Below are 27,446 nucleotides of genomic sequence, written 5' to 3'. Positions count from 1 at the left end.
GACACTTTGATGTTTAATGATAAGCATTAACTACTCTATGTGTACAGAACTGTCACAGCGTAATGGGAAAGGTCGTAAATACAATTTTACGACCAGACCTCTGGAGCTTCATAAAAAGTAATTGTAGTGTCATAGTTATAACCTCAGAAGCCGTACAAGCTCCGCATGCATAGAGTATTCATTATTTTATGTATTAATGTAGTGAAGGGAAACATAATTTGATAAAGATGTGAAAGTCATGATTGGAGTCTGTATTATCCATTCCATGTGTTAAAGGAAATCTACCATCAAAATCAAGCATGATAAAGGGACACTTACCCATAGATCCCGGCACTGTGGCTATGGTAATCTTCTTATATTTGTTATCCATGGCCTCCTTCCTTCTGAAATCAACTTTTAAAATGATGCTAATGGCCCAAAAGGGATGAGGGAGGCGTTACCAGAGCCCCTCTGTGCTGCAGATTCACATACTTGGAATCACAATTCCCCACCCCACTGTGTGCTGAAGCTTCCTCTGCTGTAGTGAGATTACTTCAGGCCGAGGAAAAAAGTTTAACAGCCTGTGAAAACACAGCAGAGAGGGGCTTTGGTATCACCCCTTTAGGTGGCTCATTAAAATAATTTTAAAAGTTGATTTTTGAGAAGGAAGGAGGCCACGGATAACAAATATAAAAAGATAACCACAGTCATAGGGGTTTATCATGCCTAATATTGATGTTAGATTTCCTTTAAGAACATCTACACATACTGAAAAATATTTATTGGCAAATTCATCTTAAGGTGGCAAAATCTGGATGTATTTTCTTCTAAAACATTGAAAAGTATAAAATCTAAATCAAGCTGTATCCCAGTGCCCTTTGCACATAAGTAGCTTCTTATCCTACCCTGAGTAATGTCAATGTCTTCATTGGGTAGTGCTCGGACTGAATGATGTGCTAATAAACATCTTCAATGAGTAAAAGTTGCATGGAAAATCATCAGGATAAAATACAGACACATTTTTGGAATAATTTTTGTACAGCCAATCTTAGGGTATGTTGTCACATGTGGTGTGATTGAGGGTGGAAAGTAAGCTGTTTTAAAAATACTAGGCTTAAAATAGCTTTAGAAACACTGCTCACAACAGGAAAAGAAAGGCTAAAAAAAGTGTCAACAGTCATGGAACCACTGGGGTTTTCTACTTTACTTCAATTTTGGGGTACTATTCATTATCTTTATGAGCCCCATACTTTTAACCTATTTTGTATAGTCACATTTTGAGGTAGAAGGTTGGTCCATTTCTTCAGAAGAATTTTATAAAGTCCAGAAATTCATAGAAAAACATTAGGATTTGTCGTTTTCCACGGCTTTGTGAAGGTTTCTATGGCTTAGATAAATGTGACTATTATGTCAATAGTAGCAATATAATACATCTGTTAGCCATTACATCCAGTGTAATAAGAAGGGAGGGGGCACAGTATATATACAATGTCCAGTACAGTCAGCCAGACTGGTTCACCGCCAGAGGTTGGTAACCTTGTGTATTACCTCCCTACCCTCAGGCAGTACACTCTCTAACAAGAGCGTGGTCTTTATTGCTTTGCGGTGTGTGTATTGTGCAGAACCTCTTGGAAGAACCAGACTAAATAAGTTGTTATTCTTAGAAACTTGAGCATGTGCTGGGAATACCAATCCCCGGATCCTTGCTTCTGTCTTATTGAATGTCTTGAATGGGATTACCACTTCTTCTTTTTAATGATATATATGCTCGGTGTGATTTACATTGCAATGCTGGATCTCAAATGATGTGTTGACAGTCCAGTTATATGCAGCCGTGATAACCCTTAACCCTGGAATAATCAACTTAAATGAAATACTCGTCCCTGATTTTTTTCTAACTACATACAGTAAGCATTCATTCATTTTGTTAAAAAACCTGAGACTAACCGGATTAAGACTGCCATGGGGCCTGGCTGTATGAATTTTATAGCCCCTACAAGTCTGGAATTCGCTTCCTATAGAATCAAGAATCAAGCTTCTTGAAGAATGGAGGATGCATTCCTTCTGTCTGCAATCTGTGGTTTTAGGACCTTTGGAGGACGTTCAAAAGTCCTAAAAAGGCTCTTGTGTACTGAGAGCAGGAACAGATGTAGGAGGATTTCACTGTATAAAATGAGGTGGGGGGTTTGGGTGGCCATGGGCCTCCTTGAAGGCTTGGGCCCTGGGCTATCGCCCAAACCGCCTGTATTATAATCCACTACTGAACCTTAGGAATGTCCACATGGCATGTATATTCAGTGTAAAAATCTGCATCAAAATACACAGAAAAAATTGCATTTCACATGTGGATTTGATGTAAATCTGAGGTAGATATCACCCTAGAGGAGAGGTGGTTCTACCATCACCATAGACAGGGGGCATCCTCTACACCTAGAGGAGAGGAGGTTCTACCATCATTATAGACAGGGGGCATCCTCTACACCTAGAGGAGGTTCTACCATCACCATAGACAAGGGGCATCCCCTACACCTAGAGGAGAGGCGGTTCTACCATCACCATAGACAGGGGGCATCCTCTACACCTAGAGAAGAGGAGGTTCTACCATCACCATAGACAGGGGGCATCCTCTACACCAAGAGGAGAGGCAGCTATACCATCACCATAGACAGAGAGCATCCTCTACATCAAGAGGAGAAGAGGTTCTATCATCACCATAGACAAGGGGCATCCTCTACACCTAGAGGAGAGGGGGTTCTATCATCACCATAGACAGGGGGCATCATCTACACCTAGAGGGGATGCAATTCTACCATCATCATAGACAGGGGGCATTCTCTACACCAAGAGGATAGGAGGATCTACCATCACCATAGACAGGGGGCATCCTCTACACCTAGAAGGGAGGAGGTTCTACCATCACCAAAGGCAGGGGACATCCTCTACACCTAGAGGAGAGAAGGTTCTACCATCACCATAAACAAGGGGCATCCTCTACACCTAGAAGGGAGGAGGTTCTACCAACACCATAGACAGGGGTCCTCCTCTACACCTAGAGGAGAGGAGGATCTACCATCACCATAGACAGGGGGCATCCTCTACACCTAGAGGAGAGGTGGTTCTACCATCACCATAGACAGCGGACATCCTCTACACCTAGAGGAGAGGGGGTTCTACCATCGCCATAGACAGGGGGCATCCTCTACACCTAGAGGAGAGGAGGTTCTACCATCACCATAGACAGCGGACATCCTCTACACCTAGAGGAGAGGGGGTTCTACCGTCGCCATAGACAGGGGGCATCCTCTACACCTAGAGGAGAGATGTCATCAGCCGTGTTGGAGTTTATTTTGCTTTCCTCTGGATCAATGCTGTAAGATTTATAGATGGAACTTTTTCCATCCTTATCCACTATGAAACTATTTTATGAAACCAATGTTTTTGAGTGTGCACAATTCTTCAAAACATGTCCTTCCTCAGCAGTGACAAGCCATACATCCATGGGACTCTTTCAGCCAATCATTGGTTTTAGTGGTGAAGCCATAATATATGGTACATGACAACTGAACATTGGCTGTAGCAGCCATGACCCTAATGATTTACATGAAGTTATGACTGCGAGATCTAACCAGAGATTGCTGGGTGGTAATGGATGCCGCAGTATGTGAGTGGAAGAGTGAGTGTAGATGTTTTCTTCATGTTCCTTGCAAAATTATAATAATTCTTCATAGTGGATCTTGACTGATGTATTGGCTTTGAAATGACAGAATGGGCACTTGGAATCCAGTATTCTAGACACAGCCGGGTATAATTTGATATATTAAGCTTGGAATTAGCAATAAATATATATTTAGCTGTTCTTCTACCATATGTAGCTTAACAGATATGTATGCAAATTTGTACTTGCTCATGTGGCAGATGTATCCCTCCCACACTATTTGATTATCCATATTTCTAAGTAATTGCGATTTGGCATCCTTTTCATTTGAAATGGTTCTAAAAACTTATCTCAAGAAATGATGCTCTAGTTTGGAATGCAATGATAATTTATTGAATTTATATGAATTTCAATTTCACTTTACTGCGCAGTGACAATTTATTCACCGTAGGCAGCAAAAAACGTGTTTCTACTAATACTGGGCTCATAATGAAGTAGATGAGACTTTACTATGTGCTTTAATAGTCTAAACCTCCGTGTTAAATCAAAGAACTCCCACTTAAAGCTCTGTGTAAGTTTCGGGGGATGGATATTGAGTAATTTACCAATATACATCTATTAAAAGTTCTGCTCCACTTTCTTGAAGTGAGTGAAGTGAAGCCTCCTGTCATTTACCTCATCAGCCAGAGATTCCTGTTCATAAAATGGCCGCAGATGGAGGGTCATGTGATCTCTAAATGTCCATGATGAATTGCCATGGTCCTGTCTCATAGACAGATAGAAGTCACATGACCCTCCATCTGCGGCCATTTTATGGACAAGAATCTGTGGCTGATGAGGTAAAATACAGGAGGCTTCACTTTACATATCAAGAAAGAAGAGCAGAACTTCTAATAGATGTATATTGGTAAATTACCTAATATCCTGCCACCACACACACATTACAAAAACATGAGGTAAAGTGGCCAACCCCTTTAAATAAAAAGAAGCCATATCTTAAATAATCAGGTTAGGGTTAGATTTATCTGACCATAATAAAACAAGTTACTGTATTCGGCTACATTCACACTGCCGGACATATATACGGCCGACGTACATAAAGGCCGATATACGTCCCCCCTAGACAGCAATGGGCACATGGCGCCCTACAGGACATGTACTATTTTTTCACGGCATACGGCGCCGTGCGCCATATGTTCCTATGGAAAGGGGAAGGGGTGAGCAGAGCTCACCTCCTTTACCCGTGCGCTGCCGTATGCCCGCCGTGCTACGGTACAGCGGGCAATGGCAGTGTGAATCTAGCCTTAGTGTGAGGGCTCTTGCACATAAACGTGTTCAGCCCATGTAAATGCGCCATATGAAGTTAACACAGTTCCGGTACGGGAATCCTGTTCACTTTACTTCCTACAGCCCATGAGATTGTGTCACCAATTACAACCATTTACATTTACAAGCATTTACCACCATTACAACCATTTACATGGGTTGTATACGGTCGTGTTCAAGGTTCCTGGTATACTGCTACAACTAGTGGTTCCAATGTTAAACTAAACTTAGATTAGTTAGTGACTATAAAATACAGACACTGAAATGTGTTTTTACAGACACCTAAAATCACTTTACAGGGAATCTGTCTGCAGTGTCAGGTGTCAATGTAGAGAATAAAGTTGGTTCCCCGCTGGCCTCTCCATGTCTGGTATTTACCTGATTGACAAGTGTCTCCCTTTACCAAATAGAAAATGAAAGATAATAGGTAAGAGCTGTCAATCAATTCAATTTGGGTGGGTAAAGGGAGCTGCCTAGAGGACACTTCTCTTTTATAAAAAAAACTTTTAGAAAATTTATCAAGACTCACATTTCATACACAGATCATAAAACTGATTTGCCTGAGGTGTCCCTTTAAGTCCCAAAAAATTTTTTTTACCCAAGAAAACTTATAATCATTATTTTAGAATGAAACACCCTTTGTATCGATAGACACTGACGGAATTTAACATAATGGTTCCGGTAACTTAACTTTTCGTTGCCGCCCTCACCATAGTGGAGAAAAACAATGTAAATGAAATCTGCAGATGGGAACATAGCCTGATAAACACTGATTGGGAGTAATTGATTAAGATCGGTGTTTCAGATATTACCCAGATTTACTAAGAGGCTCCGGCATAAGAGATCTCCTTCAGGTCTGACTTGGTGGAGATTCTATCTACAGTCTGGTGGAGACTATACTAAATGCCCTGTCAAACCCCGACCCACACGACATCATTCTACCACCACAACACCCCACCATCCATGGCACATTCAAAGGGGGGTGCGGACGGATAACGCTTCAAACTAGCAGGGATAAAGAAATCTTTTATGAAATTTACATAAAACTGAAGTAGACGGCAAGGTACATCTACCTATTTTTTCTTTTTGAAAAACTATAGGAGCTACACACGTTGTCATACATCCATCATTGGGCTGTTTAGTATGTTGGTAATAATAGGAGAGTCAAGTGGAGGTAAGTATGGGAACACTCAAAGTAATTTCACTAATTATAAGTGACCACTCAACCTGTGTCTCAAGATATCTTAGGAATGTTCCTTTAAGTTTATTTAGACCTCATCAGCATCTTCTCTGTCTCCCTATATAGTACTTGTCTGTATGTATAGAATGTGTAGTGCAGACAAATAATAAAGTCTGCGGAGAAACATATAATAGAAAATCTCAGTTCTCGGAGAAGTGGCTGGAAAGTTAGTGCAATCAACCTAGAATTAGTAACCTGATCGGTCCACTAAGAAAAGAATCGAGACACCCAGTGGTCTGCTCCCCATTATATTTTCGGGTTTATTGTGTGCAGACTGTGTGCTGGACTCAACAACTTCATTTTGAGAACCTACAGTGTTCTATGTTTTTTTCAGCCCGGAAACCTTATTTAAAATTTTATTCCCCAAAAAACACTTTAACTTTTAGTTTGCTATGTAGGTCCCTCTTACATGAAGCATGAGTGCTTATTCCCTTCATTCCCACACACCTGCATCTGCAGACATACTGAGCATTCAGGATGTATACAGGGGGATATCAAGCGCTCAATATAGCCTGAGGAAGTTTCCACGGATGATGGAAAATACCCATTTTTCTTCTGGAGACAATTCTATGCTTCAGTAACATTTGTGTCATGGAGAAAAGGGAGGTCTTGGAATGGTAGGATGTCTAACTAGCCACAGGTGGACTTCCCACCATCTATGGCCAGAGTGAAGAAAGACAAACTCTGTCACTTTATTTGTTCTTTTAGACCACCCAGTGAGATGTCACACATGTACTGTAGATAGCATCAGTGTGAACATGCTCCTCACAGTTGTCTTAAGTTTTAATCTCCTGGCTCAGGATGTTTCTAAGTAGGACCACAGATAAATATTACACTTGGAATTTGATATTCTTGAGACATTATCATAGTATTCTGAGTTTTAGGTAGGTGTCTAAAACCTCTTTTTCATTCGTCAATTTACTCTGCACTATTCTGGTTATGTGAGGCATTTTTATTCTGGGAGTTCTGCAACTTCAAAGTCAAATGTGAGTGATAGTCAGTGATACGGCTGCATACCAATGAATGTCTCCGACAGATAGACCATTCCACAGGGCCCTGTCTGTAGATTATGTATAGGAAGATTTTCATAATCAGGTTTCAATCTAAAATAAATGTTCTATTTACAGATAAATGGGACTCAACTTAATCACTCCAGAATGTAAAGTGTTAAGAAATAGCATTATGGTATGTTGACTGCCCTTTATATATAAAGTTATTGGAGCTTCTTTTTAAAGAGTGCTGCCATGTACGAGAACTAATGTTTCTATCAATAATCGGAAACTTTGTTTTATTACATTGCTTTATTTGTTCAGCTCTTATTCTAACGTCAGCAGAATTCAGCTCATGATTATAATACCGACTCAGGATCACTATAAGACACCTTGCACACAAATTTTGGCCGTTTCACGGTCCCGTTGACATCTATGGCACCCGGTTGCGGTGAGCACATGTTGTCTCATGGCATCATGGCGGTGCTTGCCTTTCAATGGAGAGAGGAAGGGTGAGAAATGCTCACCCCTCCTCTCTCCTGTATGCAGATCTATGCATACATCCGTCTTCAAGGGACCTAAGAGTGCCTCAAAGAGCGGGAGAGGAACTAACCTTGAGAAAAAGGATCTTGCCTTGTATAACAAGAACAAGATTGGGATTGCATAAGGACCTACTGACATTAGTGGGGCCATGCACAATTCAATTACACAACAACTTAAAAACCTATAGAATGTTTTATTTTGCTACTTTTTGCAGTTTAAATTTGTAGATATCAATGTGAAGTAGAAGCATTTTTTGGCTCCTTAGGTCATATCTCTAAGTGGTAAGGTAAAGCCACAATCTAAGCACTAAAGTAGCTTAATCCGTCTTCTTATAGAATGGGGACATTTTACCAATCTTACAGCAAAATTCTATTCACATTTATCAAGGATTCCTGTGGACCCATTGATTGTGTCCTTAGTGTCATCACCTTTGTCATTTGTAAAGGACAGCCCAGGCCCGCAATACAAGAAGGAATAGGACCTGACAGCAGTATGGACAGTCAGCTCCCTTTAAATCCATGGCCTTCTGTGTGAGTCAATAAAAAGTAAATGGGGACATGTGGTAAGTGTATAAAATACATTCACACATCCTCAAAACCTTGTTGGGTGCCTGAGCCCTTACTTTTTGCAACACTTTGGATACATTTCTGTCCTCCATCATCTAGCCCCAACATGGGCTCCATTTCTTAGCCACAGCAGAGGCCCCTCCGTGCTTCCCAGCCGTTTACCACATACTACCAGCTAATTACTATCCAGAAACTACATTATTGTTGCCCGTTTCTGCTCTTCCGTGGATTTAGCATTTTTCTACACGAAGCTGAAAGAACTCAAATTCAAGGAAAAGTTACGATTCTTCTGCCAATGTGAACGCTCTCTGCTCAGCAGGACCATCTCCATCAGGGCCAACTGGACAATCCTACTTTGTGTAACCTGTTTCAGTCCTAAATGTAGAGAATAGTATTTGAAGTAGAATCAGACACACGCTTTTGGACACAGCAGACTTCCCCTTACAAAGAGAAAAAAATCTGTTGAATCAGGTACAGTAGTTCTGTCCGTCTGGCCAAGTGTGAAATTGTAACAATGTGGGCATCGGTATAACGGGCATCCTTTCTGCTTACGGCATGGGAAATACGAAGCATTCCTGGAAGGTGCTACCAGGCCAAAGACATCACACACCCAGAAAATCGTGTTCCCTTCCAAGCATTTAAGCTTCGTCTGTCAGATGACTCTTTCCATTTTTTGCTCGCTGCTTCGCTTCCAGTGGCAGATTCATTTTAATAGAATTCCCATTCACCGCTTATTCCCTTTTTTTCCAGAAGTTCATTCTTCTTTCAAGTGGATGTCAGAAATGGTTATTTCAGGCTATACAGGCAGACGTTATAGCTGTAAATGGCTGTACAAACACGTTTAATGTCACTCGGCATCAGAGCAGAACATATATACACTTGTCTTCCGTGTCAAAGGGATTTCTGACAAATTTAGTAAAGAGAAATTGGATATATAAGGGAAGATTAAGCGTCTAAAGCTCCGCGCTACTGTATTCACTGCTCTTACAAAACAAGCTCTTAAAAGGAAGGTGGATCAGCTGTTCAAACATTACTATTCTGCTTTACATGCCTTAGGGACACGACTTGCAGACACTTGCGGGACTAACCTAATTCTTATGCAATGTTCTCTCCGGCAGTAGTAAAGTGGATGAGAGTGTTAGGAGATTAATGAAAGGGGAGTTTAAAATGTTAATATGTTGTAAAGCATTTTTTTTTTAATAGTAGTGTCTAAACCTCCCAAGTAAGTTACGCCCTGTAGTAATCGCACCCTGTAGTTGTACGATGACAAAGCAAATGTACTATGTCATGGGAAAAAGAAATATCTTGATAATGTCTTGATTGTTCAGTGATTAAAATTTCTTTGGAACAGCTTAGAATGTCAGAAAATAATAAAGGTAAATAATGTAACAAAAGAAGAGGACCCCCCCACCGCTCGCTGCTATTCTGCTGCCCCTGCCGCTATCGGTAGGTCTACAGTGATGGGGCCTCCTCAAGGACAGGATGACAGCCTGACAGGTCTTTGAAGTATCTACTGTATGTATAGTTTGCAGTTTAAATGAGTATTTTTGTTAATAAGGTTTGTAATGGACTCAGTGGTGGATTGTTGAGACTGCCAAGGACCCTGTACAAATATTATAGAATCAAGCTTCTTGGGGACTGGTGGGTATGTCCCTTCTACCTACTTTCAATCTGCGGTTTCAGGACCTGTGGTGGAAATGGCTCTTGTGTACATGCGTATTGAGAGCAGTAACGGATGTACAAGGATTTCATGGGTGAAGGTCCTCTTTAGTATAAAATTGGGATGTTAGTTTGGGTGGCCATGGGCCACCTAGAAGGCTTGGGTCATGGGCTACTGCCCAAGCCACCTGTATTATAATCCACTAATGAATGGAATTATACAGCACAGATTTTTGTGAAGTCCTAAAAGGCTTGGCCAGTATCATTAAGTTTTTCCAGGGTAAATACAAGACCATAACAGGGTCAGCAATATAGTACTTAGCCTTGAAAATTTTGTGTAAAAGCACCTGGAAATGCTGCCTTCTGGTGGATGGAGCAATGGATGCGGTCATTTCTGTCATAGCCACTCCCATATCAGTGGTTGGTGGGGTGTTTGGATGTAGTTGGCATGTCCCATGGGAGTGGTTATGACCGAAGGGATGTGCATAAGGTAATAACTAGGGCCGGGAAGTAAGAGTCCTCCTTGTGGAGATTTTGCCAATTAAATCTCTTTGCAGGTGTGGAAACGTATAGCCATTAATACTCCACTAGGGGAATCTGGCAAATATGCAAATACATTTCCCTGGTAAAGTTTTGTAATAGTGTCCAACTCCTTTAAGAATATCACGTTGTAAATCAGAGATATATCATGTGTGGCATTGCACATCATGATAGTGTTGCATGCTCATATTTAACTAAGAATTGTTGGATTCTGTCAGGACAAATGTAAATTATTAATAGTTTATGAAAGTTATTCATTTTTGGAAAAACTAAATGAGAGACAAGAATTTTTGAAGAAAAGGAAAAAATACATACTCACCTCTAATGGAAGTGCCTCCGGGCTCCTACAATGCTGATGTCACATATATTCTACTTGTATGTCAATCTTTGGCCTCAGCGGTCATGTACCATATGGATAAACATCATGTGACCGCGGTGTCCTGGGATGTGCTCAGCAAAGGAATGTCACTAAACCAGCGGTGGAGGTAAGGCGTGCTCCCTGGAGAGGTAAGTATGACTTTTCCCCTTTCTTTAACAACCCCTTTCCCTTCTAGTATTATTCAGACAATTAGAAAACTCCTAAAAAGGCAAGTACAAATGACCAGCTATTTACTATACTCTGTCTTATTGCCCAATTCCAGTGGCCATATACAACCTTTCAGGTAGAACCAGTAAAGTCATGTGACCGTTGGACATGACTTGTCTATCTAAGGCTTTGAAGCAAAGACCCAAGGCTAGAGCTGTCAATCACTCATCAGCAATCCCACCCACAACCAGTCCTTGTATTGTCTGCATTACATGTCGATTCTTGAAAAATTGACTTTGACCATTCATCATGTTCGTATACTTGTCTGTCCATATTTAAAAAAAATACGGAAAAAACATTTTTTATGGGTCCATTGACTTATTTGGTCACAAAAATAGACACAATAGGACATGTTTCAGTTTCCACTTTGTTTTGGAACAATGGATCAAAGAAAAGGCAGAGAAGTCATATAGAAATGGTTGGGTTTGTGTATTGTCTATGGAAATATGGACAGGACATGAATGTCCTACAGAGCAGTGGTGAGTATGACACACAAGTATTATATCACTTCAGAGTCACAAGTTGTCCTAGTTTTTTTCTCATTCATGTCCGATTCCTGTAAGTGTTCCCTGGACATGTTTCTTGTAACCCATTACACAAAAAGTCCCCAAAACTTTCAGAACACTTTCATCAACATTTCATAAATTCATTGTATATCTGAAGAGAACATCTGGTAATTAGACTCATCACAGAAAATATGAAGTTATTGCTTAAAGAGCCCAGAAGATTGTAAAAGAATTGTGGCTGCCTTGATTTCCTATCAGCAAGTTGTAAACCACCATATGTGAATAGGATCCAGACTATAGACCACTAGTCTCCGGCTCTTACAAAACTACAACCTCTAACATGCACAAAGTTGTAGTTTTGCAACAATGGACCACAGATTTTGGATCCATGCTCAATATTACAATAGAATGGGGGTCCCATGAAACAATCTCTATCTAAACCTACCCACTAACACTTTTGTAGAGGTCACTTACCTTCTCTTATTAAAGCTACTCTTCCCTGGCATATCCTTCGCAACGAGTCAGTCTTGCAACACAATTGGATCATTTCATCTTAAGACTTCAAACTGATTGCAGAGAAGGGGAAGCTTTGATTTATTCACGTTGAGCAAAGTAGAGTAACTTTTTGTTGCCTCCTTCTTTTACTTCACGCCTGAGGCCCATGGCTCAGTAGCCACACCCTTATGTAATATTTCAGCATTTTATATTAAGAAAACTATTCTGAAGTTCCTAACACTTGATGGAAGTTTATTTTTCCAGTTTCTACTCCAGAGTCCAAGATTTAGAAGGCTCCTTTAGCCCTCCATCTACATACTCTTTGTTAAACCAACATGGCTTAACTTTTGACTCATAACACCATTCATAACATCATCAGCTCACCACCACTCATATCACCATAAGCCTCCATTCTTGACTGCCGCAAATATATTATGAAAGACATCTACCACCCAGATCAAGGATTTACAGCTAAGCTCAGTTATAATGTTGATAAAGTGCTGCAGTTTATATGGGTGCTAAATAAGTTAAATTAAAGGAAGTCTACCACCAGGATGAAGGATTGTGAACCAAGCACACTGACATACTGGTGTGTGTGTCCTGTGGCAGTATCTGCTTCTCTTTTAGCTTCTTATGCCCTTGTTTTTACAAAAAAAGGCTTTTAAAAATTATGCAAAGTTGCCTGAGGGGCTCAGTGCTCAATTAACAGCTATGAAGCCCAGAGCCCCTCAGGCTCATATGCTTAATTTTTAAAGCCTATTTCTTCTTTTCTGAGCCACAATGGCTTAACTTTGACTCATAACACCATTCATAACACCATCAGCTCACCACCACTCATAACACCATCAGCCTCCATTCTTTACTGCCCCAAATATAGTATGAAGGACATCTACCACCAGCATCAAGGATTTTAAGCAAAGTTCAATTACATGCTGGCGTGTGTGTCCTATGCCAGGATCTGATCTTCTTTTAGCTTCTTATGCCCTTGTTTTTACAAAAAAAGGCTTTTAAAAATTGTGCAAAGTTGCCTGAGGGGCTCAGGGCTCAATTAACAGCTATGAAGCCCAGAGCCCCTCAGGCTCATATGCTTACCTTTTAAAGCTTTTTCTGTGAAAACAAGGGCATAAGAAGATAAAAGAAGAGCAGATCCCACCACAGGACACACACACTACTATGGTTTACAATCCTTCATCCTGGTGGTAGATTTCCTTTAATTTTGCTTATTTAGCACCCATATATACTGCAGCACTTTATCAACATTGTCATTACTTACTATCCCAGTGATAACTATACACTTCATACCTCCTTGGGGTATGAGAAGAAAAACCAAAGAAAACACTGGGAAAACATACAAACTCTATGCAGATGTAGCTCTTGGTGGATTTGCAGCCTTAACCCAGTCAACATGATACCCACAGCAATAGATTAGTCAATAGTCAAATGTAGCTTCAAAATGTAGAAAACACTGATTCTATCAATCCGTTCAAAAGAAATGACCTGAGAAGAGCATATGTGAATTAGTCAAGGGGGCGGTAACCTTTTACTTCATACAGGACACTGAGACATAAAAAGTAACCACCTCCTTGACTATTATGAGCTAAATAAAAACTTCTAGTAGTGACAGAATTAGTTGAATTGGGAAAGAAATCGAACAGGGACACCAAAATTAGGTTTGTCATTCAGAATAATAGGGGACAGTAGGCATTAAATCACAAAAAAAAAAAATTGGTAAACTTTTTTTAAGAGATAACAACTTAGCAAGAAGAATGTATCAATGAAGCCCCAGATGTCATGACTAGACGAGATGCTTGACTTGGAATGGTGAAGGTTATTGTGCTACATTGGGAATGCAGGTCAGTGACCAGCCGGCTATTAACAGTAAAAGCAACAGTGACCCCAAATCACTCAGAGTCCTGGACCACAAGGGGAGGATTCCAAAAATAAGTTTGAATGAGAGAACTTGCGGTGATGTTCAGTGTGACTGCTTACTACTAGTAGAAGCTTATTACTACACGTTTTCATTGTGCTTTGTAGCTTCCACGTGACATCAAAGACTAGTTCCCCTACTCTGAACATAGAAAATATCAAACTTTGTCCTACTGGGAAAAGTTGATTTCAGCAGGAGTGTTATTCTTGCTTCCAAGTTCTCTGACTTCAGAGTTTCCATGTTTGAAACTACTTAATATACAGTAGCTGAAATGTTTTCCTCCCAAATCTACCTGAGAACGCTGAGGTTCCTCCACGTGCCCCGAGGCGAGATAATAATTCCCACAGAACAAAGCATCAAAACCACATTCTGAAGTGTCATGTCAGTGAATGGAGCTCGACGATATCAAGCCGACAGCTCGAAAAGCCGCACAAAGCATCAATGAACTTCTAAAGACTTGACTTAGATGATCTAAAGCGGAAAACATATTAGCCATATTTGTACTGACTAGCCCATAAACCTGGATGAAAAGTTCTGCGACGGAGACGCTGAGCAAAGGGATTTCATTTGGAAAATGTCATTCATGTACACCCAATTATGCCAAAGCCATTGAGAACCTCCACTCCCTAGTGAGCCTGATCTTTTTATCTAAATGCCAGGCATTAGTGCCACCCTCCTGTTTCAGTAAAAGGCTTTCTACTGAGTATACAACTCCGGAATAATGTTCCTCATCCGGATCTTTAAGTCAAGCTGTTTTAATTAAACTTATTTCTACGATAACTTTAGACACGTCCTAGGTAGATATTATACAACATCACAATAGAAAACAGTATAAAACAAAAAAAAAAGCAAGCTGCGCAACTTTCAGGTTAAATTTTCCCGAATTCTTTGTTTCTTTCATTAGAAATGATTTGCCATAATTGACACGTAAGAATGGGGAATCGTTCATACAACATGAGCGAAAATGAATGAAAAAAATGAAAATATTGCCAAAAAAAATTCAACAGTTTCCGACTCAAATTTAAAATGATTAATATTTTCATTCAAAAACATGCAATAATGTGAATGAACTGGAAGACTTACCTTGAAAATTGGGATAAATTAGGTCCTGCAGAGCTTAGCCATTAGATGAAGTCAGGAGGAAGCCCAGGGTATCTCCTACTGCGGTGCTAAAAGTTTGGTACAGGAGTAAGGTGCTTGAATGAGTGAGATGCTTGGTAGGAAGAGGCTTGAGTGCTGAGCACATGCAGTCAGCTCCAGCTTTATATAGTTAGGCTGCCAGTCCTAGTGCGTCGCTCATTGCTTTGTAATGGGATGCCTTAAGGCAGGCTTTCCTCTCTTTATTAAAGGAACAGCTTCCACTTGGTGCTGCTTAAGCTTTCCAGTGTGGGACAGACATGCCAAAGGTATTTGCCGTTGACCATGTAAGGATACGGTAAATGAAGTTTCATTTAAGAAATGTAAATGACTCAGCTGGGGAACGGGAATACATTTTATTTTATCAAATCTCTTAGGCATTTTGCATCTGTGAAAGTTTGTCATGTGTTTTTTCATAAATGACCCCCCCCCCCTTCCTTTTCTTATTCCTTTGTTCCTATGATTGTGATATTCTAGATGCCATAATTTTACTATGAAAAACTTAGACCATGAACACTACACTGCGTCACAAACAACCACTCAAAGTTACAATATACAATGTAAGGATCTAATATTAAGCACAACATAATAAACAAACAAAAAACAATATAAATATGTACAGTTCTAATATTCCGGGCTCCTTTAAACACATCAGCCTGTTTCTTGGATAGAACACTAAACTGCGTCACAAGCAATCACTCAAAGCTACAATACACAATGTAAGGATCTAATAATATGTACAACATAATAAACAAACAAAAAAACGATATAAATATGTACAGTTCTAATATTCCGGGCTCCTTTAAACACATCAGCCTGTTTCTTGGATAGAACTGGCAAAGGAATTGTATCCTAAGCTCCTAATTGCTATTACATATGTACAATCCATACAGTAGGCTTCCTACTGTAACACAAGGACAGATGGGCTCTTACTGCCGCTCATGTCATGTCTGTCTGTCTGTTACCTCTTTTACTCATGTCATTGTCTTACAATCTGTTGTAGATGGATGGTTTTTAGGAGCTGGGGGAGTGTCGGAGCTACTATTCATCCCTTTGTCGCACGTTGGGAATATCTAGAGTACAGTAGAATAAGGTTACATTGTTTTCTTTGGAGTAGTTTAAGCTGGACTATTAGAGTGTGTCTCAGTTTACAGAGTGGGTATCTCTGGTGTAAAATGTTTTATGTGGCTACTCATTAGGATTAGGCTATAGCCAAGGCAAATTGCTACCATCTGGCTTCCATAGAACTAACAGCAGGACAGGCTGAGACACATAGTCCCACACAGATGATATTTCCTATTCACCTCTATGATCACATACCAGTCCTGAGTCATTCATCACTGACCGATATCATGGGCTCCTAACTTTTATAAATTAGTATATAATATGGCACGCATTCCTGCGGATTAAGGATTTCTGATAAGGGTTCTGTGAATTATGAGCTGGGATTAGTTCACTTATTAATTGTCGAGGAAAGACTTCACTTCATGATGTCTGATAAATGAGAAACTATGGAGATGCTATAATTTTCAAAGGCGGAATGATAAAAACTAATGCTGCCATAATTGACCACAGGTTGGGTCTGGTACTGCAACTTAGTCACATTTACTGCAATGGAGTTAAACTGCAATACCAGATACAACCCATGTGCAGCTGTTTCTAGGGAATAAAAAATTCTAATGGCACACAAAACCTTTAAAGGAGTTAACCCACAACAAAAATTCTCAAATTTCAATCCCCTAGTGATGTTTACACAAGAAAGATAATGTTTTAACCCCTTACTTTACAAGTTTTATTGCTGTTTTAGCTCCTATAACTCAGTGGCGGTCAGTGTAAAATTTCAGATTGTGGGTGGAGCCTCTATAAGCAGACACTTCATGATCCCTCTAGTGCTGTGTGAGGTGCTGTGTGCTGACAATGTAGTTAGATTATTAGTGTAAATTTACAGGTTTATATACACTTTCATTTAGCTTCTGAACATTCACTAGTTTCTGACACATATTGGGGCAGTTTTACTTACTCGGTCCATTCGCGATCCAGCGGCGCGTTCTCTGCGGTGGATTCGGGTCCGGCCGGGATTCATTAAGGCAGTTCCTCCGACTTCCACCTGGTGGCGCTGCTGCGCTGAAGTTCCCCGGAATGCACTGAAGTACACCGGCCTATTCCCAGTGAAGGTAAGCGCGAGCCCCGCAACACTTTTTTTTTTTTTTTAAATGCGGCAGTTTTTCCAAATCCGTTGGGTTTTTGTTCGGCCACGCCCCCCCATTTCCGTCACGTGCATGCCAGTGCCGATGCGCCACAAATATTCGGGTAACACGTAGGGAAAACGCGAATCGGCCCTTAGTAAATGACCCCCATAGAATGAGAGATAAGACAGATCAGAGATTATGAGATCCTTGAGATGCATATAACACATGATATTCTCAGCTCTGCTACATCTGAGCTATAACATACACTGTCAGCCCTGCGGTGCCTCCCTCCCCTGGATAAAGATCTTATCTGTCTGTAGCTTGTAGATTTACTCTCCTCAGGCTGCTGCTTGCCGGCAGGAAGTCTGTGTCTATGTGTGAGCTCATCAGTCTGTGTGTCAGTGTGTGAGCTTGGAATGCAAGGTGAGGGGCTGATGCAGAAAGGAGCTCAGTGCAGTAGTGATGGGAATTATGGCTCTTTTTAATGAGCTGGCTCATTAGGCTCCGCTCACTATAAGAACTGGCTCTTCTGGCTCCTGAACGGCTCCCTATTATATATATATATATATATATATATATATATATATATATATATATATTTAATAGGGCGCCGTAGGCAAGTCAATAACCCCTCCACTTTTAACCTGATTATATCGGGTTAAAGGGGGCGTGGTGAGCCGGTCAGGGGCGGGGTTTAGTGAGCCGTCGGCTCACGGATTGAAGCTGGCTCCCGTCGTTCACGAACAAGAGCCGGCTCTTAGAACTAGTTTGTTCGAGAACGATACAGTGCAGTGTCAGGCAGGAGAACAATCTGTCCTGCCTGACCCTAGACTTTTGTAGGACAGGACTGATAGAGACAGGATAGAAACAGAGGCTATAATAGTATATGGAAAAGATGCAAATGTATGCCATCCATCCCTGGCCTTCACAGAGCGTACTCTCTGGGTGTTTCCCCAGTGATGTAACCATCCATACAAGGGCCACTCGGGAGACATCCAGAAAATAAGTAGCGGCAAATCACTGGCTGTTGCCAATGTTCACTCCTCCTCCTGCTTTCAGGGTGGGAGCCAAACTGAAGAACATGCCCTATTCTTTGTGTATCCTTACAAAGGAGGGCTAGAAACAAAACGTGAACCTAACTTTAAAGGAAAACTACCACTTTAAAATCAGACTTATAACCCACAAATACCTTGCCGGACCATATAGTAGCAGAAACCACTGTATTACGAGAAAAATAGTTTTTAGCGGTATATTCAAATCTCCCTTTGGCACACCACAATATCGTTATGCGCGAGACCGTCCAAGGCCCCGGTCGTTTGCGCAGCCGCAATGGAAGCCGTCCTCGTCAAAAAATTGTTGGTGCGCATGCGCAAGTGTGCTTGAGAGCTCGGCTCTCCGGCACCTCATAATAATGAGCACGAACGTTCGCATGCATGGAGCGCACAGCAATATCGTGGTGCACCGAAGGGGGATTTGAATATACCGCTAAAAACACTTTTTCCCGGAATACAACAGCTCACCCTAAGCTGTTGCAAGATATTTGTGGGTTATAAGTCTAATTTTAAAGTGGTAGGTTTCTTTTAAACTGAAAGTGCTGTTTCTCTGCTTTCCTCCGTGAAGATATATGAATAAACTGTCAAATGGGTGTTACCAATGCCCTTGCCTATGAGGTGTTTTGGACAGTATCAGTATTAAGGGACACAATCCAAAATCCAAAACAGGGAAACAGCACTATGTGAAAACTAGTGTTTATTTCACCAGTGGGAAAATACAACGTTTCAGCTATCTCAATGTAGCCATTTGTTATCTCAATGTAGCCATTTGTTATCTCAATGTAGCCATTTGTTATCTCAATGTAGCCATTTGCTATCTCAATGTAGCCATTTTCAAGTATCATAGTTGAAAATGGCTACATTGAGATAGCTGAAACGTTGTATTTTCCCACTGGTGAAATAAACACTAGTTTTCACGGAGTGCTGCTTCCCTGTTTTGGATTTTGGATTGTGGACCTTGGGATCGTGAGTTGGACCCCTAGAGGCCTGCACCCACACGGATTTGAATCCGATTTTCACTGTGCTGCTCTATTCTCTTATTGTACATAGTATTAAGGGACACACCATCATGATGGACCCTGCACACATACTCATAGATCCAAGCACTGCAACTGTGGTAATCTTCTTATATTTTTTTGTACATGGCATCCATAAAATTTTAAAATTATACTAAAAAGCCTGAAAAGCTATGTGTGTGTTACAGAAGCCCTCCGTGCTCTGGCATCACAGGTTGTGTTACACTGCAGCAACATATTTCTGTCTCACCCTCCGCTGAGTGGGAAGGAAGTGCTCCTTCAGATTATAACAGCAAAGGTGGGAGGGGCTCAGGTAATTAGTCTTTCTTGGTCATTAGCATAATTTTAAAAGATGACTTTCAAGACAAGGGGGCAATACATAACAAATATAAGAAGACTACCACAGTGAAGGTGCCCGAAACTATGAGTAAGTGCCCCTGGTTTTCAAGAGGAGCAACATTCAATAAAAAGATTCTTTAGTTCCTTAAAAAAGAATATAAGTATGTGCTAAAGCAGACACACCAGGAGAAATAACAGGCTCTCTTTAAAATTACTCTCTTTAAAATAACCCTCCTAAAATGGGACTGAACATGTATAAGTTGCCCAGATTTGGTGCCGCTTTTGGATACAGATGTACAGTCCACATAGCTAGTGATGTCACATACAGTCAGATTTTTACTTTTAATAGGGTCACATATTATTATTTGATTATTATTATTTCATTATTTCCGATCTGTGCTAGCACAAAGCCATGTGCAAGGATACATTGGCATTGGGTTTCACGTCCGTGGTTCAGTGTTTTCCACGTATGCCTCACAAAGCCATTGATTACTATGGGTGTTTTCACATTGGCTTGTATTTTCACTGATCTGTTGTCTGTGGACACAATTATGAAACATTTCCTATTTTTTCACGGATGTGGATTACCAGAAGGCAATAGAATGGGGCACATGCATCATAATTCTGTCTTTTTCTGTCTGTTTTCTGAAACTTTTCTTGGCTTTTCTGCTGGTCAGATGGATCTTAACGGTTTTATCTTCATTGATACATGTGACGTTTGGTCTGTAGTGAATTTGCGACTTTTTAAACTAAAAGTCGCAAAAAGTCTCCGAGAGTCGTAAACAGTTCCCCAGGTATCTTCTATGCCTGGTCAGGGGCAGCCGTAGATTTGCGAACTTTAAAAGGAGACAAAACAGAAGAAAACCGGAGACACAACAGAGACAAAACGCAGCGGATGAAGCTGAGCACCAACGGCGATGTGACAGAGCCCTCAGACTGAGATACTTACGGTTAGTAAAAACAGTGTGTAAAAAAAAAATATATCTCAGAAGAACTACAGACGTAAAATGTAATTAACCAGATCGCTGCCACCTAACCATCATTTTCAGCAAAGCAGTAAAGGAAAGTTTCTAAACATTAATAATTATTATAATTTACTAAGAAGTAAACTTTTTATGTGGCAGACAAAGTATTGCACAAATTATTGGGTACCAGTGAGTAGTACATTGTAACCAGACTGTTAGAAGACGTAGCCACTGAATCCGTGAATCCTGCTGCTGTTGGCATTGTCCTCCAGGTAATGATTCGCTTTTGGCTCCGGCGTTCCCCCTGCAGGACGTGTTTTTCTCTGGAGCAGGCGTGCCGGCGCTCAGCTCAGTATTTACACTGCACGGATTTACTTCACAAGACCTGACAATGTATTATATCAGCAAGACTTGGCCACGATTGTGACAATTGAAATCCCAAAATATCTTGTGCTCAGATCTGCTTTCTCAGCTCCCGCTGTTATTCCGTCCATCTGACTATCACCATTACTTAAAAAAGGACATACACACAACATTACAGGTCAGAAAGAGTGTGAGCGGCAAGAAGACAAAGCAATTTGAGTAAAAATGTTAGGTGCGCTCCAATCTTATCCGCGGCCTGTGTCTCCTATTCTTGCTCAGACTTATCCAGGAGAAAAGTCCTGAGCTGTAATTCTATTCCAAAACCCATGGAGAAGAGTAACAGATAAAGCTGATATTTAACCATTAAAATGCAGTGTTATCTGCAGGCAGATATAGAATGGCTGAGAATGTTATACAAGTGTCTCTGTCGACAGCATGTTATAGCGCAGTAGGGTACTGAGCAGATTCTACATAGACCCAATCTGCATGCAGCATGTTATAGAGCAGTAGGGTACTGAGCAGATTCTACATAGACCCAATCTGCACGCAGCATGTTATAGAGCAGAAGGGTACTGAGCAGATTCTACATAGACCCAATCTGCACGCAGCATGTTATAGAGCAGTAGGGTACTGAGCATATTCTACATACTGTCCAATCTGCAGGCAGCGTGTTATAGAGCAGTAGGGTACTGAGCAGATTCTACATACTGTCCAATCTGCAGGCAGCATGTTATAGAGCAGTAGGGTACTGAGCAGATTCTACATACTGTCCAATCTGCAGGCAGCGTGTTATAGAGCAGTAGGGTACTGAGCAGATTCTACATAGACCCAATCTGCACGCAGCATGTTATAGAGCAGTAGGGTACTGAGCAGATTCTACATACTGTCCAATCTGCAGGCAGCATGTTATAGAGCAGTAGGGTACTGAGCAGATTCTACAAACTGTCCAATCTGCAGGCAGCGTGTTATAGAGCAGTAGGGTACTGAGCAGATTCTACATACTGTCCAATCTGCAGGCAGCATGTTATAGAGCAGTAGGGTACTGAGCAGATTCTACATACTGTCCAATCTGCAGGCAGCGTGTTATAGAGCAGTAGGGTACTGAGCAGATTCTACATAAGGGCACATTTACTTACCAGTCCTGTGCGTTCCCCAAAAGTTCATTGTCTGACAACACTGTCTCGACAAGGGGACTGGTTTGGCTGAGTGAGAGGCTTTTGACTAGGGTCGGCAAGTTAGAGTTCTCCTTACGGAGACCACTGTCAATGTGGTTAACAATACATTTTGTTGTTTGCAACACGATTCTATGATTCACATCGGAAAACATAACCTTTGACATGTTGCACATGGAAAGATTGGGTATATTACTTCATAATACACTATGACGAGACAACGTTGTCTGAAAAAGTTCAGAATCACATCATAAACATATCTGGACATGAATTCCTGAGGAAGGACCCATCTCTAGTGTTTGTAAATGACTGTGCTGGTGGTTATCATAGATCCCAGTCATCAGTAGATTCCTATTCATTTTTATCTTGCTGAATTTACAAAATTCTTTATTTTTAGAACTCATTTTGAGAAATACCAATATAAACCTCAAAGAAATCATAATCCCTGATAAGTTTATGCGGTTGTAATTGGTGCTTCTAAAGTGGTTGCACCTTAAACTTTCAAGTTACCTCTCACATTTTGCTCAGTGTATCTTCACCACCCAAGATCTCTTGCACCTAATATACACCCTTTGTGACATGTTCTTGGTCTATACTTATGTCTATAACTCACAGAAAGCTCCTTCAGCTTTTACCTGTATCAGCAGATATTCTACTATTTGATGTGTGAGCGTCAGACGTCTGGAGCCACAGTCACAAAATCTGGATATCTGTGTGGTCAGCCTTAGGGGCTTCTTGTGGATGAGGATTTATATCAATGTGTCATGTTCTGGTATATGATGTGGCTCATGTATAAGATACAAAATAGTCAAAATGTGGAGATTCTGCTTTTAGAATATTCCACCAAACCCCCCCAAAATCAAACTAATATTGATAGTAACGCAACCACATGACAGAGACATAGAGCATGTATTTTTTCATGTACTAAATTTGTCCCCACCTGTTAAGAACATAATGATTTTCTTTAAACTGGGGGGAAAAAAAGAAAAAAACTTGTGTCTGCTCTATAGGGATATGATAAAGTACATAACATGTGTCTGGTTTCCACTCGAAACCACATGCCGTCAGGAAATCCAGGAATTTTCTTTATAGCTGGCTGGTCTGCGGAGAAGTATCTCTAAGCAGGACTGTCAGCATCTCCTTAAAACTGATTAGAAGGTAAGAAAAATGTGGATTTCACGGAACATCCAGACAATGGAATCTTGTCAGGACGTCTGGGACCAAGCGGTTAAATATACAGGACTGATTGAACCTGTCAGAGTCAGTCTGTATTGGAGATGTCGAGTAGAAGCCGTTTTTGAAAACAAAGGATTCTCGACATGTCATTTCATGATGGAAGTATGAGATGAGAATGAGACGATGATGAGTAAGACAGAGAAGTAACTCTCTGAGTACTAAGAGAGGATTTACAGATATGGTAGCTTGCGCGTGTTTCATCGGGGATTCATGAAGTTGCTTTAGGGTTTTCTAATCGTTACATAAACATATTGTATTTCAACTAGACATGGAAGAAAGTTACATGAGAAAGAAACACTTTACAGGTAAAGAATATAGCTCACGGATAGACAGGCTCAATGGTACAGAAGCAAAACTTCTAGACCAACATAAAGCTATACTATCTCTACCACTGATCTAATAATAATAATAATAATAATAATAATAATTCTTTATTTATATAGCGCACACAGATACTGCAGCGCTGAAAGAGTTTGCCAAATCGGTCTTTGTCCTGGGACCATTTGCTGATACACCATGACCTTATGATATTAAATTCTACGGCTAATGGATGTTCCTTTTTCATCTTTTCTCTATTTCCTAGTCCATTTTTGTAAATTGGTCATCAACTTCTGACTACGTAGATTGTTGGTTGGTAGTCCAACCCAAAATTTCAATTTGGGTGAGAATAGTGTATGGCAGTGATGGCGAACCTTTTAGAGGCCGAGTGCCCAAACTGCAACCCAAAACCCCCCTTATTTATTGCGAGGTGCCAACCAAAAATTAAAGCAGTAACCTATTGCTCCCTGTTCCTCAACAACTTTCAATCATATTGTCCTCCTGCGGACAAGATGGAACATCTGCATCATTTTAGCTTTTTCCATTGTCCCTCTGTACTCAGAGAATCGTGAGGCCAGCAGAGGGTCCTCCAAAGATAATTTGGCCCTGTCTACATTCTCCCTCTTCCTACAGTCCCAAGTAGTGAAGTAAGTATCACTACAATATAAGACTGAAAGAAGAATCTTTTATGTTGCTTGGAACTGCAGGAAGATTCTTTGGGTCCTGTCTGGTGTGCTGGGGCGATGGCCCGGGTGCCCACAGAAAGGGCTCTGAGTGCCGTCTCTGGCACCCGTGCCATAGGTTCGCCACCACTGGTGTATGGGATATTCATTGTATAGAGGATATATAGACTAAAAGGCAATTCCAGAACACTGGTGCTAAAAGATAAAAAACAAGTGAAACATATTCCAATGAGGACATATAAGTAGACACATGACTAAAAGGCACATTTATCACAAATAGCTTGAATGAAGGAATGACTACTCCTGTCATAGTCAAAGTATTTTTGATGATGTGAAGAGTACAGGCTAGCAGACATCATAACAAGTTCATCAGACACTCAAAAGAGAAAGTTCTACAATATTAAAAATCCTGACTACGACTAATAGTTTAAAGGAAATGGACCATCAGATTTACCCATGGTAGACCACTTACACTGACATGTACATCACTTTAGCTCCTCTCCAAAATGGAACTGTTTTTTTCTTATAGCATTGGATCCCCCTGTTTTTGTAAAATAAAGCTTTTAAAATATTGGGACTTATTTAGTAAAGGTCCTGTGGGCGCATTTCCATCGGGTTTTCCAAAGTTTACGGGGATTGTGCCGCTGGGACAGGGACTTAGAATGGGTTGCGTCGCAATTGGATTTTGGCGCATTGGCATCGGCTTTCATGCGACAGAAATCAGGGGGCGGGCCATCGGACGATCCAACTGATTCGGACAGAGCATGGGATTTAACTTTAAAATGTGTCACAAGCCAGGCACTAACATGCACCGGGAAAAAGAAGGTGAACTCCGGGGGACCTGAGCAGGCAGCGACACATGCAGGATATCGGGCGCACGATGCAAGTGAATCGCAGCACAGTGCATTCTCGTTGGACACTCCGGATCGGGGAATGCCCCAGGACCAGTTAAGTAAATGTGCCCCATTATGTAATATTTGTTACACAATATTGTAAAATAATTTATTATGGAATATATTATATTATGATGAGCCCGAGGGGATCTGGGGGCGTCATCCAAGCCTTCTGGGCTCTGCTGTGCCTACATTATGTACAACCCCACTCCACTTCGTGCCAGCCTATCAGGGCTGGCGCCAGCACTTGGCATACCTGGGCAAGTGCCGGGGGCCCAGAGCTACTGGAGGGGGCCCACATAAGGCTGTACGTAAGGAATCCAGGAGGGTTTATATAAAATAACGATGATGGGTCTGTATATAAAATAACCATGAGGGGTCTGTATGTAAAATAACCATGAGGAGGCTGTATATAAATTAACGAGGGGGTAATTTGGTATGATAAACTAGGGAATATTCCAGGGAACAGGAGACTGTTTTAGTTTCTGAATTTTTAATGCCGCCAGTGAGTTCACTGCAAAGGGGCCCACTGATGCTCTGTCGCTCAGGGGCCTACTAAAACCAGGAGCCGACCTTGCAGCCTATCCCTGCCCCTACCCCAGGCAGAGAGCCGGTGACATAACTGGCTTTCGGAAAATCTTGTGCAAGCTGCTGCACAGCCGGCTGTGTGGGGACATCCTGCCACTCATGCGCGAGATTTGCAGAAAGCCACCTTACTGCACTAGCTCCCTACCTGGGTTTGGGGCAGGGGAAGGTGGGAACAGAGTGAGGGCATGCATAATTTAGTGGTGGACCCCCCAGAGCCCCTGAGGCTCATTTGAATATTTTTAAAAGCCTCTTTTTACAAAAACAGGATCCAAGGTATTAAACGGGATCATTCTGGAGCTAAACAGATACACATATCAGTGTAAGTGATCAGGTGAATAAATTCCAAAGCCGGATCTTTTTGTCCTTTGGAGAGAACCAAAGGTCCACCAGAGGTATTTGGTCAAGGGTCATGTCCCTTCCTCATTCACAACATACGCTGCACTTATCATGTCTGTAAAGAAAGCTCACTCAGTTTTGTTCAAAAAAAATGTTTTTTTCTGGTTGGACTGATCTGTGTGAGTCAACACTAGCGGGATACCTAGTAATACACCCACCATTGTCCATGGAACAACATCTCATATAAAAGAAACCCATCAACTTTCCCAACATGTTGATTTTACTAACTAACTGCAACCTCATTGGACAGTGTCAAACTTTATAGACACTCGACCCCACCCATTTGTTAATATATGTTTGTATATATATATATATATATATATATATATAATATATATTCACATAATGCAGAGTAATACGAGAGATCCTACTAACTCAAAGTCGTGGCAGTTGTGGTTTGTTGGCAGTTGTGGTTGTGTATAAGCTTTTCTCTAATAAATTATTTTAAAAAAATCCTCACCAAACGATAACATTTAGGCTACATTCACACGGACGTATGAAAACGGTTGTATCAGTAGCTTACCGTTTTTTTACGGATTACATACGGCCACATTCATTTCAATGGACAATACGTCTGACCATTTATATTGCCGTTGTTAACTCTGTTCCGTACCATACCGTATACTGGCCGTATAAAAATATAGAGCATGTCCTATTTTCTCCCGTATTTCAGTTCCGTATGCCCTAAAAGTCTATGGGGACGTATAAAATATGGGTTACATATGTGCTGCATACGGATGAAAAACGTCACATATATACGGCCCGCAAATACGGGACTGGAGAAATCATACGTCCGTGTGAATGTTGCCTTAGTGTTTAGCTAAAATCTTACACAAGTGAGGACAGGTCACAAATATCTGAGATGGTTTGAGTTAAGAGGTTAATTGAGGTATAGCAAGTAGATAAGAAGAATAATGGGTCTATAAGGAGTTTCATAGGTTTGTGGATTAGAAGTGTCAGTGTTTTATTATCCCCTACTTGAGGTCTGGTCCGGGGCTGTGATGCCCCCATGAGGTCTAGGAGGCACATTCCTTAAGTAATGGAAAATGACATAAATCTATGAGATGCTGTCATTCCAGTTTTGGAGG

At 41.0% G+C, this 27,446-nt stretch overlaps 1 protein-coding gene across 3 annotated transcripts in view; it reads right to left on the bottom strand.

Moving 5' to 3' along the window:
- Positions 1-15,321, bottom strand: part of TNC (tenascin C) — an 86,512-nt gene extending 71,191 nt beyond the window's left edge. Inside the window, exon 1 of one of the 3 annotated variants that reach the window (XM_072125058.1) lies at positions 15,095-15,321. The gene's annotated coding sequence lies outside the window, so the exon portion shown is untranslated. The remainder of the gene's footprint in view (positions 1-15,094) is intronic. The other 2 variants (XM_072125060.1, XM_072125061.1) reach the window with 2 other exon arrangements.
- Between the last annotated feature and the right edge of the window lie 12,125 nt (positions 15,322-27,446).

The sequence above is a fragment of the Engystomops pustulosus genome, chromosome 9, assembly GCF_040894005.1.
Source record: "Engystomops pustulosus chromosome 9, aEngPut4.maternal, whole genome shotgun sequence".
Taxonomy (NCBI): domain Eukaryota; kingdom Metazoa; phylum Chordata; class Amphibia; order Anura; family Leptodactylidae; genus Engystomops; species Engystomops pustulosus.
This window is presented reverse-complemented; position numbering and strand designations above follow the sequence as displayed.